Below are 14,824 nucleotides of genomic sequence, written 5' to 3' on the forward strand. Positions count from 1 at the left end.
GATACAAAACCCCTGTATTTAAATTTTATCCCTGCCCTCTCACAGCAAACATACCAACGTGACATCAAACGTAATTATATGCAACATAGCTCAACAGTATTTTAAGGAAAGTGCAGGTTTAAACTGCTAAATACCCAGTGGGGCATAAAGGGCTTTCAACATAATTTGTGTTGATGTTCAACAGATCTGCAACAATTCTTCCATGGGCTTTCAATATTAATGAACAACACATTTCAACAACACATCAATGGGCTTTCAATTTTGAGACAACACATCTTCAACAATGCTTCAATGGGCTTTCAACATTGACAAACAACACATTTCAACAATACGTCAATGGGCTTTCAAGTTTGAGCTTCAACAATGCTTCAATGGGCTTTCAACATTGACAAACGACACGTTTCAACAATACGTCAATTAGCTTTCAATATCGACAGGCAACACATCTTCAACAATGCTTCAATGGGCTTTCAACATTGAAATACACCATAGTTTCAACGATATGCCTACGATCTTTCAAATTGAGAGGCCACAATGATGTTTCGACAGAATGTCGCGGGCCAATTATCAACACTTGTCAACAATTTCCTCAATGCTGTTTCAACAATTCCCCAATGATCTTTCAAGGTCATTTGTTGACGTTGAACAATGATATCTCAATAACCTTTCAACAATTTTTTTTGTAAGGGCTGCGTAAACTCATCTCTTCAAACTGACATGTACGCGGTAAAGACGCATTAGTATGCCGAACAAAATTGAAATTTCTTTCTCAATAGTCAGAAACTGCCACGTTCTGAAAGGAACAGAACATTGCATCCTGCTGATCACTCCGGCGCTTGCTACTCACAGCTGCTGGGGAGCTTGGATTTATTTGAATATGGTACAAAGCTTTCCGTGTAAGTATAACGTTATCGAGCCATTTCCGCTCATATACGACGTAGCCCCGCCAACTTTTCTTAGCTAAGAACCGGTGCTGGCGGCGTTTTGAATTTCCATTGCACGCGGCCGTGATTTTCAACCAACCACCGCAAGTTAAGGAAAGGGAAGCGGACCAATCGCAGACGCCGGCACCACCGTGTCCGTCCAGTTATCTACTTTGTGCTGGCATAGCCCCAATCGAATTTCTCGCCACTTTAGCGGGGTTCTCGCGTCTCGTGAGCCAATGCAATAAGAAATATGCTCAACGCGGGCAATTCTATTTGCTTAGAGAGCAAACAAAAATTACCTCCTATAAACGAGGGGAGCGTTTGATAGGCTTTTCCACGGCGGTCGCATTTCGACGGGGGCGAAATGCGAAAACACTCGTGTACTTATATTTAGGAGCACGTTGAAGAACCCCCGGTGGTCGAAATTTCCGGAGTCCTCCACTACGGCGTGCCTCATAATGAGAAAGTGGTTTCGGGCCGTAAAATGTAATTAATAAATTTTTATAGCCTTTTTAAACAACGCTGAGGCTTACCGTCCGATGCTTGTGTAGGTGGTTGCATTAATTTCGCGTCAGGAGATTCGAACAAAAGGACAGTGTAATAGTTTCACGCTATAGGGCCCCTTGATCACGACGACAAACAGCTCTTGTATTACTTGAGGCCACCTTTGAGCTCTTGCTTATTCCTGGGGAGACTCGGTCTAATATCAAAAGCTTGCTAAGTAACGCAGGCCCACGTTGCAGGCTCGGCTGAATCCGAGAAGACAAGTGCATCGCTGACTGCTGTAACTGACAAGTTATTCCCTGGGTTCTCTCAGTACGTGACATAAAAATTGTAACGGCGCAAACACATGCAACCACAAAGTACGAAGGACGAGAGACAAGTTCTGATACAAGAAGAGGGCGTACTTTGTAGTTGCATCTGTTTGCGCTGTTATAATTTTTATGTCAAGTATGCACCAACTCGCCCAGAAAGAAGTTTTAATGAAGTATCTTGCAGTACGATAGTTGCAGGTGATGCTTGGTCAGTCATGGTGCTGGTTGACTTGGTCATAATCTTTCTGGTTGTGTCAGGTAGAAGTCCGTGCTTCAGCAGCCATTGTATTAGCATCCGGCTAACTCGCTGGTCCATAGTAACGTGGATTATGTCTTAGAAATTCGGGTTGGGATCGCGGATATCGGGGGTTGTCCAGTACATTAATGGAGAAGAACCCACGCCAGCTGTCACGTTATCGTGCGTGACGATCACGTCACGCAGAGTGCCAAAAGCGGGACTTCAAAATGTTCACTTTTTATTGGGCGAACTTGGGTCAAGCAAAACAAGTGGCACTCAAAATTCAACGAAAACGGCGAGCACAGTCCCTGATCGACGAAATCTGATCCGCGAGTCAAGGGCGTATGATTTTACACGTAACCCGTCGAAGGTTCTAGCGGAATGGCTGGTGCGCGTGTGCCTTCAAGATATAATTACACAGTTCGTGTCGTGCATACACTATGATTACTGAAAGTCCGGCGAGAATATACAGAGCAGTTAGAATAAAGGGTAAGATCCGAGTAAGTTCCAAACCATGCCCCTTGCTCCGAGCGATTACTTAGTTGGAGGGTAAAATACAGTCCCCGGGAAAAGTATACGTAAGTATACGTATCATCATCATCGTCATCATGGTTACACCCACTGCAGGGCAAAGGCCTCTCCCATACTTCTCCAACAACCCCGGTCATGAACAAATTGTGGCCATGTTGTCCTTGCAAACTTCTTAATCTCATCCGCCGACCTAACTTTCTGCCACCACCTGCCACGTTTCCTTCCCTTGGAATCCAGTCCGTATCACTTAATGACCATCGGTTATCTTCCCTCCTCATTACATGTCCTGTCCATGCCCATTTCTTTTTCTTGATTTCAACGCAGATTTCATTACCTCGCGTTTGTTGTCTCACCCGATTTGCTCTTTTGTTATCGGCAAGGTACGCCAATAGGAAAAGTTGCATACGTGTCAATGAAACCCAATTTCACAAGGTCACGAAGACGAAGACGATGCGTGATCCTTCTCAAAGTCAGAATGCTGATGACAGGTGGATGGATCGAGAAGTACGACAGACATTGAATTTCAATAATGTACATTGTATAGCTTGTGTCAAGGGGCACATCTAATCAAGGGGCACATCAATCTAATCGCCAAGTACATCTAATCGTCAAAGAAAAATCTAGAATTTTAAAAGAGCAATTCAATAGCATATGCTTACATTAAGAGGTCTGTGTGCTATAGAGAGTGCCACCCGATTGTTCGTGTAGGCACTTTGTCATGATTACTTGTTTATATGCACAAAACCAAGCTGCACAAACTGGTGCTACATTGTTGGTAAACACATACAGGGCTAAATAAGCTTTCCGTCACATTCAGTTGGTGACGGATTCCGCGGGAAGATGTAACACGCCGTGTACAAGGTGGAAAGTATAGTTACTGAAGTTAGGCCAGCGCCACGATTCCGTCCATGTCCACCGTCGCTGCTATTTTGTCGCCGCACGGGCTGTGGTGGTTCGACAAGTTTCTTTCCGCTAGTGTCTCAGGTTTGCTATCACCGAAGCGGTACCGAATGCTCGACAACCGGTGAAGCCACGAAAGGCAAGACTACTATGACTCACGTGCTGAAAGCTGCTTCACTGCTGCCAGAACTATTCATGTATAAGCACACGCCTTTCACTAGACATTGTAGTGGTCATATAAAAGGGACACCTGTTTTGTTTTATCCAAACAAAAACTGATTAATCGAGTCCTGTAATATCGCCGACCCAGGTGGCAAAACTAGTGCAAGCCGTTAATGATAGGCATCGCATGTCCACACTTACATGAGAAAGCCTACTGCTTAAAGGCGGAAAGTTGGCATTTTTCAGATGGTCGTGCTTTCGTTGCTTTGGTAACAAGTTGCTCGCGAGTCAGCATCTCTCGTTAATACAAAACGTCACGTCGCAGCAGCTGACATATGTGGGCTGCTGCTAGCCACACATCCCGCAAAGGAAATTGCGCATACTATCGCGATAGTTCTACCGCGCGTTAGGCGTCGTCGCACTCGTGCTCTTTCTACCCATCTTCAATGCTGAACGATACCAGCACCGTCGTGCACTTTGGGAAATCACTGGAGTGGGTAACTGGTATGGAGGATGTAAGGTTTGAGCTCGGTTGCGTTTATCCGCATTGACGCCGTGCGCGCCCCGTACGCAGTGCTGAAAGATGAAGATGCAAAATGTGCGATGATAATTTTGTCCGTCCAAGCTGAGGTCACCACAGCTCTTGCAGAGAATATTGTTACAAGGCGTGATGCGCTTATTTAGAATGTTCGGCGCGTAAGCACTGCATCGGACGGGGCAGCCAGACCAAAAAACTGCCATCCTCTTCCTTCTCTTCCACCGCTCTTTCCCTACTGCCTCACACGTAGAAACGCGCCGTTACACTGCTCCTCGTGTAGACGAAGCCCGCCGGGCGAGTCAGGAGACCTTCCGCTGAGTGGATAGCTTGAGCCTGGCGACATGCTTTACTTGAGTCCGGGCAGAATAGGTAAGACGCACTGTGCTATAGTTCACCTCACGGAGGCGGTCGAGTATCACAAAAGGGCCATCATACTGTGCCAAAAGCTTTGTGCTTTGCTTTGCGTATTGTGCTCCACGACCACACCAAGTCGTCAACGGCATAAGTAACGGGGTGGTAGCGGCTGTCGTATCCGGCCTTTGATCTATCCTGCGAAGCTAGCGCACATACACGAGCAAGCCTACGAGCCTCTTCGGCACGACAGAGTGTCTCAGCTATAGAACTGTCAGCAGCAGTCGGCAAAGAAAAGATCGTGTCTAGAGTACAACGGGGTGGGCGTGCATATAGCAGAAAGAATGGGCTGTAGCAAGTCGGCTCGTGTCCCGTAGTGTTGAATGCGTACGTCATAAAGGGTAGAATCTCAACCAAATTCTTATGATCTGATGGGACAGACATAGAAATAATGTTGGTAAGCGCTCGGTTGTATGCTCTGTAAGGCCATTCGTTTGGGGATGGTATGGCGTCGAAAGTAAGAAGGTGGAAGTACACAAGCTTAGTAGTCCCTCCACAACATTTGGGGTGAACTGGCGGCACGGTCGCTGAATAATATTCGAGGTGGCCCATGCCGGAGCATGATGGAGTGAATCATGAAAAAGGAAACCGCTGCAGCAGTAGCGGAGGGTATGCCTGCCGTCTCGCAGTAACGGGTATGGTAGTCGACGCACACGACTATCCAGCGGTTAACCGCGGAGGATGGTGGAAAAGAGCCCAGAAGACCGACCAACTTGCTCAAAAGGGGAGCTTGGATGCAGCACAGCCGGAAGTCGTGCAGCTGGCAACTTATAGTTTAGGTGGTCTGACGCATTTTCGGCCAATAAAAGCGTTCTTTAGCAGGGTACAGAGTCCGCACTGATCCGACTTGTCCTGAGGTGGGGTCATCGTGCATGATACGCAGCAAAGCTGAACGAAGGCTCTCCGAAAACACTAACAGTAGGATTGCACCAGTTGTAGTGTACTTCCTCTTGTATAGTGAGTCATCGAACACAAAAATGGCGTGGTAGTGTAGCAGTTTGCGTCGCGGAAAAGCACGGCAGCAAACTGGGGTCCTTCGTCTGCTCAGCCTTGAATGCGTTGCTGTCGGGAACGGCAGATGCCAGAGAAGCGGGTAGTGGTGAATGTTGTCAGCGTCGTAGTCCATGGAACCAAGTGGTATCCTTGAAAGGAAGCCCGCATGAGCACGGGGCCGGCCGGTCTTGTACGACGGAGTGAAATAATAGACTTGAAGGCTAAGAGCCCAGCGCGCAAGCGAAACAGATGGATCACGTAATTTCACAAGCCAAGAAAGTAAGTGACGTTCCGTGACAACTGTGAAGTGTCGGCGGTATAAGTACGAACGAAATCTCTGAACTGCAAATATTACGGCAAGATGTTCATGTTCGCTCATGGTGTAATTACGCTCTGGTTTGCTTAGCGAGCAGCTGGCGTAAAAAATAACATGTTTTCTGCCATCGATGCGTTGGGCCAGTGCAGCACGAAGGCCTACGCCCCTAGCATCCGTATGAGTTTCAGTTGATATGGAAGGGTCAAAGTGGCGGAGAATAGGTTGTGACGTCAAAAGAAACTTAAGCTGTCAAAAAGAGGCGTCACACTCGGCGGTCCAATCTAAGGGTGCATGCTTTCATAAAAGACGATATCAACTGATGAGCAACGTCAGCAAACTGATGAATAAAGCGGCGAAATTACGCAGACAGTTCCAAGAAAGTGCGCAGCTCCTTCACAGACCGTGGTGCTTGAAACACTTCGACAGCTTCAGTCTTCTTTTGATTGAGGTCGGAAGCCCTGCTTATCCAAAAGATGATCTAATATTGATGCTTCTCGTTCGCCCCAATGACCCTTCTTTGAGTTCAGAATGATGCCATCGTTCTCGGTATAGCTGAAGAATAAATACTTGAAGACGCTTATTGTATTTACTCAGTGTGCGACCAAAAATTACAACGTCACCGAGGTAGCACATACAAATCTCATAGTCTAGGCTCCACAGAAGTGTATCTACAAAGCGTTAAAAGGTTGCAGGGGCATTGCACAGCTCTATAATGGAATTATATTGAACTTATTGAGTTCCTCTTGTGTCCCAAATATCGTTTTCTCTTTGTCAGCCGGGTCCATTGGTACCTGGCGATAGTCGGAGCGCAAGCCTACAGAGGAACAGTATGAGGCTGCATGGACGCAATCAATAGCACCATCAATCCACAAAAGTGCATAGACGTCCTTTTTAATGACCGAATTTAGGCGTCGATAATCCAGGCAAAATCTCCGTGTTGCGTCTTTCCTTTTAACGAGTATCGTTGTGACGAGTATTTTTGTACGCCGGGTCTATCGGTATCGGCCAATAGTCTGAGTGCAAGCCAACAGAGGAAAAGTATGAGGCTTCATGGCGGCAGTCAGTAGCATCATCAATCCGCGAAAGTGGATAGACGTTCTTTTTGATGACCGAATTTAGGCGTCGATAATATAGGCAAAATCTCTATGCTCCGTCTTTCTTTTTAGCGAGTTTCACTGGAGCAGCCCAAGGACGGTGCGACTCCTGATCTGTTCCCTTTCGAAGCATTTTGCGAACTTCTTCATTGATTATCCTGCGTTCTGCTGGGGTGACAGGATTCAAGTCTGATCGGATGCCCCGTACCTGTGTTGATCCTGTGACGTGTGCGAGACGCAGGGATAGAAGGCACTTTGGCACACTGGAAATAGTAAACACAGGCAGGTGTCTTTGCAGAACATTGGCCAAGGCACGGCGCTCACTGATACTGAGTGAATTCTTGACCATGCGAAGAACCCAGAACTCCATAGATCCAAAGTTTCCCAGCTCGCCTGGTCAATCTGCATCCGCCAGTAAAGCCACTGGCAAAAGCACGTCTTTTCGGAAGGCGGCGAGTTTAAAGCCGTGAGGAAGTTTAGCAGGCTCCGCAGAGTAATTTACAATCAACAAACCAGCACGCCCATACTCCACTAGCACTAGGTAGGGCGGGATGACAATACTCTTTTTTGCACGAACTGACTGAATGGGCTCCACAGTGGCATCAAACATAGCGTGCGTAGTGCTGACACAAGCGACTGGAACGCAGAAAACTGACAAGGCTGGCGCTATAGTATCTCCAGAGACAGAAAATGCAACTTCAGTGGCAGAGGCTGCAGTCCTCCAGAAGACCGGGCGGAGTGTTGCCGTGCACTCACAACTCTTCAGTTCGACAGTTAACTGTAGCGTCATATTGCTTCAAGATGTCAATGCTTAAATTTACGCCATGCACGCAGTGGGATACAATTACAAATTCGGTAGTAAAAAGTCGACCGCCTAAGGATACATCGACAGTAGACACTAACAGGACGCAATGATACGCCACCCAGTTTAAAGATCATCCCTGCGATATCCCACCGAAACATCACTGCTGTGTAGCACTCGCTTAAAGACAAGACTCATTATTGAAATCCATCGGTGGCAGCGGTGAGCGCGGCCGTGGAGATGGGGAACGGCGTGCCAGAGGTGCTGGTGGTGGTGTCAGACTCCGGTCAGAGGCCGGTGAAAAATTTCTGAAACCTCGTGATAGAGATCATTGCACGATGTCGTGTGGGTAGGCAGCCGAGGCCTGAGGGGCCCACCAATGCAGCATCGTGCGACAGGCAGGTATTCGCGGAACGTGGTGGGGATGAAGGAACTTCGCTCCGGAGTAGCTTTTCATGCACGATTTGGCGTATCGTTGAGGCCAGCCCTGACGAGAAGCTCACGTGAACGCTTGTCACCATAGTTACGTTGGCCAAACGACAGAACTTGGCCGTTATTCGTTGAATCTTCAAGGTCTCAAAGATGCAGCAATGTCGAATGACACAGTTCAACATGTTCCTATTGATGGGCAGCGCAACCCGGACGAAGGACGAGAGGAAGTACACAATAAGAGCGCAGACTGAGTTCGTATTGTGTACTTCCTCCCTTCCTTCATCCGGGTTGCGCTGCCCACCCATAGGAACATGTTCAATCACCAACGCGCCCAGCTTGCCGTGTTAATTCACTTCAAGTAATCCTTACCAATGAGCAAATTATACGCGTCCTCTGCAATCCCCGTAAGTAGATGGCCAACATTGTCTTCCGACATACATGGGTTCACCTGCTTACACAACATAAGGTTCTCCTGAATACATGTGACGCAAGTCTCATCAGCAAGTTGAGACCTCTGGCCGAGAGTCAGCTCAGCACGCTTTTTTTTGGCAGTGTTGCGATCGAGACAGGGTTTGATTTCTTCAACGGAAGTGTTCCAGGTAGTCAGGGTGTGATCATGACTCTGGCACCAAAGGAGCGTGGTGTCAGCAAGCGAGAACACGACATTTATAAGCTGTAACTTCGAGTCCCATTTCTTGCTCTTGCTCACCCTTTCATAATGTGTCAGCGATGCATCGAGGCCTTCCCGAGTTTTGCGTGCGTAGGAACGTGGCTCCTTATTTGGACGGTAAGGGATAAGAGTTGTGGACATCGATGCACCTGTATTAGTGGTCATGGCTGGTGGCGATTGCGGATGGCCGCCAAGCCGACGACTGCCACGAAGACTTGGAGGGAAAGGTTTCGTGGTCGGACTAGGTAGCTAGTACTTAACCAAAAATGTCACAAGGCGTAAGGCGTGTATTCAGAATTCCCGGCGCGAAAGCACCTGATGGGGCAAGGCCACCAGACCAAAAAACAGTCCTCGTCTTCCTTCTATTCCAGCGCTCCTTTCCTTGATGATGATGATGATAGCAACTTTATTGTACCGCCGGATAAGGAGGCCCCTACTCCCCGTCCCCGGCACACAGGCCTTGGGGACGGGGGCCGGAACCTCCGCGATTAGAAGCAAGCAAAGTGGTCTTGACTCTTCGCGGATTCTTCCGCCAGGCGGATGGCGTGTTGCTGTGGAGTAGGGTCCTCGCTCCGCAGCAGGGCTTCCCAGGCCTCTCTACAATTTTTGTTTGCTTTAGCCCCTGGTGAGCTAGCGCATTCCCAGATTATGTGATCGAGGGTCCCTCTCGCCCCACAGTGTTTGCACTTATCGGTTTCTCTGTCATGCATAACATGGTATGCCCAGACCGGCTCCTTTCCTTCTGCTTCGTACGTACAAACCCGCCGTTACAATATTCACAGCACAACTGCCCAACACCCAGGAATTCATTTTTTATCGCGCTTCTGAAATGAAGACGTCTGCATTCGGAGAAAAACACTGTGGACAGTTTTTTTAAACAAAGATCACCTCAGGTTTGCTTCTAACAGACTGTTTGATCAAGGCGGTAGATGATGTTGCATGGCTAATTCAGTGCTAGCATGAGTTCAAACAAGTAGGCTTCCGTCCAGGTTGAATAGCAGTTCCCTTTCAGTAAACCCTACTAGAAAATCCTATTTGTTTTCAAACGGGTTTCATCAAATAGGGTTATGGAACGGGACCCTGTTTGATCCTGTTCAGTGCTGACCTGTTTAAATCCCGTTTATTCCCGTTTAAACCTGACCCGTTTAAATCCTGTTTAAACCTGACCCGTTTAAATCCTGTTTAATCCTGACCCGTTTAAATACTGTTTAATCCTGACCCGTTTAATCCCGTCCTATCTAACCCAGACCTGTTTGCCCCTGTTCAGACCTATTTTTTGCTACATTCATACCAGGTCCTTTCAGAATGGATTGATGTTGCCTAATATAATTTACTCTTTACACCTATTTTGTACACTTGTGTATTTGCGATCAGCATTGAAGAGAAGTAGATCTGCATTAGGTTCGCAACAAGAATGTCACTTTCATATTGACACGTGTACTTGTCTTTATCGGGCGACAAGTTTTGTCGCCTAACAAATGTTATCGCACAGCGCGGGACGCGCCTGCATGTATCCGAAGTTTCTGGAAAGTTATCGATGCTTCTATCCGCTGTCTGTTGTCGCCGAACGTTGTGTTATCTGATTTCATCGCTTGACACGAATGGTGTAGAACATTTTAGAAGGCATGCGGGTCCCAACGTTTAATCTGGAACATTCGATGATTGCTGTATAAAAGCCGACGCGCTTGACCCGCTGATCAGATTTTCGACGATCGCCGACTGTGTTCGCCGCTTTCGTTGTGCCATAAATGTAGCCTGTTTTGTGGGCACAGGTTCGCCCAATAAAAGCTAGTTTTGTATTCCACCGTGCTGCTTCTTTCTTCGCCGTCACTACCACGTGACATCTGGTGGAGGTGCTTTACGTCCATGTACCGGACGCCCCCGACAAGCCGTAATACAAGCCCGGACCGCAAAGAGAACACCAACGTAGTCCCGGAGCATCGAGGAAGCCGCCGTCTTCAACAGCTGCCCCCGGAGCACAGACTTCTACCTGAGAAGACCAAGAAGATTGTGGCCAAGACAACCCCAATGGCAGCCCCAGCGTCCCCCATCGTGCTGCAGCAGCCCAGGGAACCTCCGACGTTCCGCGGATCAACAATCGAGGACCCGGAAACCTGGCTTGAGATGTATGAGAGGGTCGCTACGTTTAACAGTTGGGACACCTACGACAAGCTGCGGCATGTCTATTTCGTACTGGAAGACCTCGCCAGGACCTGGTTCGAGAATCGGGAAGCCACCTTAACGACGTGGGACCTGTTCCGAAGCTGCTTTTTGCAAAAGTTTACAAGCGTCGTACGAAAAGAGCGAGCCCAAGCACTACTAGAAACCAGAGTGCAGCTGCCAAACGAGACGATCGCGATCTTCACGGAGGAGATGGCCCGTCTTTTCCGGCACGCCGACCCAGAAATGTCGGAGGAGAAAAAAGTTCGCTTCCTGATGCGCGGCGTCAAGCAAGACCTTTTCGCCGGACTTATTCGTAACCCACCGAAGACTGTGGCTGAGTTTTCTGCAGAGGCATCGACGATCGAGAAAACTCTGGAGATGCGCACCCGGCAATATAACCGCCAGGGGCTCACACCGCAGTACGCCATCCAAGGACTGGATTCCGACAACCTTCAGGAGACCATCAGGGCCATTGTGCGCGAAGAACTGCGCAAGGTCTTGCCTTCGTCGTAGCCTCAAGTGGCCTCTATCGCCGACATCGTGAAGGAAGAGGTGCACCGATCCCTTGGGGTTCCTGAGGTGCAACCAGAACCACCGCAGCCGGAAGCAATGACCTACGCCGCCGCTCGCCGTCAAGGCCCCCCTGCGCGACCGCGCCAAGGTCCGGTAACACCGCAATTCCGTTGTCCACCGCCGCCGCCGCCAGCGCGCCCACCCGTCGCCCAGCGCACCTATGCGAGGAAGACGGACATTTGGCGAGCCCCCGACCACCGCCCGCTCTGCTATCACTGCGGAGAAGCCGGCCATGTGTACCGCCGATGCCCATACCGCGACATGGGACTGAGAGGGTTCGCCGTCAACGCGCCGCGTCCACAGCTTGGGGAGCGCCCACGTGACATTGCCGATTACCTAGCCGCCACTCAGTGGAACTCTCCACGACCGTGCCGTTCGCCGTCTACCTGTCGCCGCAGCGCTGTCCATACACTGGCCCAGCCCGGGGCCGCTCTGCGAGCCCATACCCGGAAAACTAAAAGCAGCAACCGATGGAGGTGCGGTTGCTGTTCGTCGAGCTGACGAAGATCCTCCGCCGCCGACGAAGACGACGAAGAGACCATCTCGACGACATAACGACACGCCGCCGTCCCGACGAAGCCTGGAAGCCAAAACTACACCGACGAAAGACGACTTGACGACGCGACGTTCCAACCTCAGTTCCACACGACGCAGCCGTGATCCATCGCCAAAACCTAACTGCAGTGCCAGACAAAAAACAACCGACCTCGACGTGCTTCTCGACGGCCACGCAGTCACTGCCTTAGTCGACACAGGGGCCGAATAATCCGTAATGACTGGACACATCGCCGCCCAGTTGAAGAAAGTTAAGACCGCATGGGAAGGCCCTCAGATTCGCACCGCTGGAGGACACCTCATCACGCCGACTGGGATCTGCACGGCAAGAATAACCATTCATGACCGGACTTACCCTGCCACCTTCGTTATCCTCCAACAGTGTTCACGAGACGTCATTCTCGGTATGGACTTCCTGGACCAACACAGCGCAATCATCAACCTGAAGTCGAAGTCAGTAACGCTGTCGGAAGATACAGCAATGCCGCCGGAGAGCCCTCGTAGTCATCACGCTTTGAGTGTGCTCGAAGATCAAGTGAGCGTCCCGCCACGCTGCAGCATCGTTATTTCGGTCAGCACCGAAACACCCGCTGACGTAGAAGGCGTCATCGAAGGCGACCAACGTCTACTGCTAGACCATGAAATTTGCGTCGCGAGAGGGATCGCTCGACTGCATGGAGGGAAAACTGAAGTGTTGCTGAAAAACTTCAGCCAGGAGTTCAAGCACATCAACAAGGGCACGACGATCGCGTACATCGAGGAAATTCTGGAAACAAGTAATGCGTTTGTCCTCTCGGATTCCGCCGCATCTACCCCAACGACCATGGTTCCCGAACCAGACTACGACATTAATCCAAATCTCCCTATGATTAAGCAACAGCAGCTCAGAAGTCTGCTCCGACGATACAAAGGCTGCTTTTCGACGTCATCGAGGATTCGACAAACACCAGTCGCCAAGCATCGCATAATCACCGAGGAATGCGCTCGCCCACTCCGTCAGAGCCCTTACCGAGTTTCGGCGCGAGAACGTGAAGCTATAAGAGAACAAGTCGACGAAATGCTGCGCGACGACATCATCCAGCCGTCGAAAAGCCCGTGGGCATCCCCTGTTGTTCTGGTAAAGAAAAAGGACGGAACCCTACGTTTCTGCATCGATTATCGTCGTCTGAACAAGATCACGAAGAAGGACGTATACCCCCTCCCACGGATAGACGACGCATTGGATCAGCTCTGCAACGCTAAATACTTCTCGTCCATGGACCTAAAGTCTGGTCATTGGCAAATAGAAGTCGACGAAAGAGATCGCGAAAAGACCGCCTTCATCACCCCAGACGGCCTCTACGAGTTCAAGGTTATGCCATGCGGACTGTGCTCGGCGCCTGCAACGTTCCAGCGCGTGATGGACACGGTTTTAGCAGGATTGAAGTGGCAGACCTGTCTCGTATACTTGGATGACGTCGTCGTCTTCGCCGGAAATTTCGACGTTCACCTTAGGCGGCTGGCAACAGTACTAGAGGCCATCAGGTCATCAGGACTTACTCTGAAGCCGGAAAAGTGCCGCTTCGCTTACGAGGAGCTTCTATTTTTAGGCCAAGTCATCAGCAAATCTGGAGTCCGCCCCGACCCGCAGAAGACAGCTGCCATAGCAAAGTTCCCACAGCCCATCGACAAGAAGGCAGTGCGTAGATTTCTTGGCATGTGTGCCTACTACAGGCGATTTGTCAAGAACTTTTCACGCATCGCTGAGCCGCTGACGCAGCTAACTAAATGTGACGTCGAGTTCAAGTGGGAAACGCCGCAGGCCGAGGCATTTCAAGAACTCAAACGACGCATGCAGTCGCCGCCCGTACTTGCGCACTTCGACGAGCACGCCGATACCGAAATCCACACTGACGCCAGTAGCCTAGGCCTCGGCGCCGTCCTGGTCCAGAAAAAAGATGGACATGAACACGTGATAGCTTACGCTAGCCGGTCATTGTCAAAAGCGGAAGGCAATTATTCTACAACCGAAAAGGAATGCCTCGCCATCGTTTGGGCTACAGCGAAATTTCGCCCTTACCTATATGGCAGGCCATTCAAAGTCGTCAGCGAGCATCACGCCTTGTGTTGGCTAGCGAATTTAAAGGATCCCTCAGGACGGCTGGCACGGTGGAGCCTCAGACTACAAGAATACGACATCACTGTAATATACAAGTCCGGACGAAAGCACTCAGACGCCGATTGTCTATCACGCGCCCCCATTGACCCGCCGCCGCAAGATGAGGATGACGACGCCTTCCTTGGAATAATAAGCGCGGAAGACTTCGCCGCACAACAACGAGCGGACCCGGAACTTAAATGCCTCGTCGATTATTTGGAAGGGCACACCGACGTTGTCCCCAGGGAATTTAGGCGCGGATTATCTTCCTTCACGCTTCAAGACAGTCTACTTGTGAAGAAGAACTTCTCGCCAGTCCGCGCCAATTACCTTCTTGTTGTCCCGTCAGGACTTCGTCCAGAAGTATTGCACGCCCTACATGACGATCCGACCGCTGGACACCTCGGAGTCTCCCGGACACCATCGAGGATACAAGAAAAGTATTATTGGCCGCGCCTGACCGCCGACGTCACCCGTTATGTCAGAACATGCCGAGACTGTCAGCGACGCAAGACACCGCCGACAAGGCTCGCCGGATTACTACAGCCAATCGAGCCTCCTTGCCGAC

General features: G+C 49.9%; 1 protein-coding gene across 1 annotated transcript in view; it reads left to right on the top strand.

Moving 5' to 3' along the window:
• Positions 1-14,824, top strand: part of LOC135899106 (glutathione hydrolase 1 proenzyme-like) — a 146,329-nt gene that overhangs the window by 99,702 nt on the left and 31,803 nt on the right. The window lies entirely within an intron of this gene.

Source organism: Dermacentor albipictus, chromosome 7 (assembly GCF_038994185.2).
Source record: "Dermacentor albipictus isolate Rhodes 1998 colony chromosome 7, USDA_Dalb.pri_finalv2, whole genome shotgun sequence".
NCBI classification, from domain to species: domain Eukaryota; kingdom Metazoa; phylum Arthropoda; class Arachnida; order Ixodida; family Ixodidae; genus Dermacentor; species Dermacentor albipictus.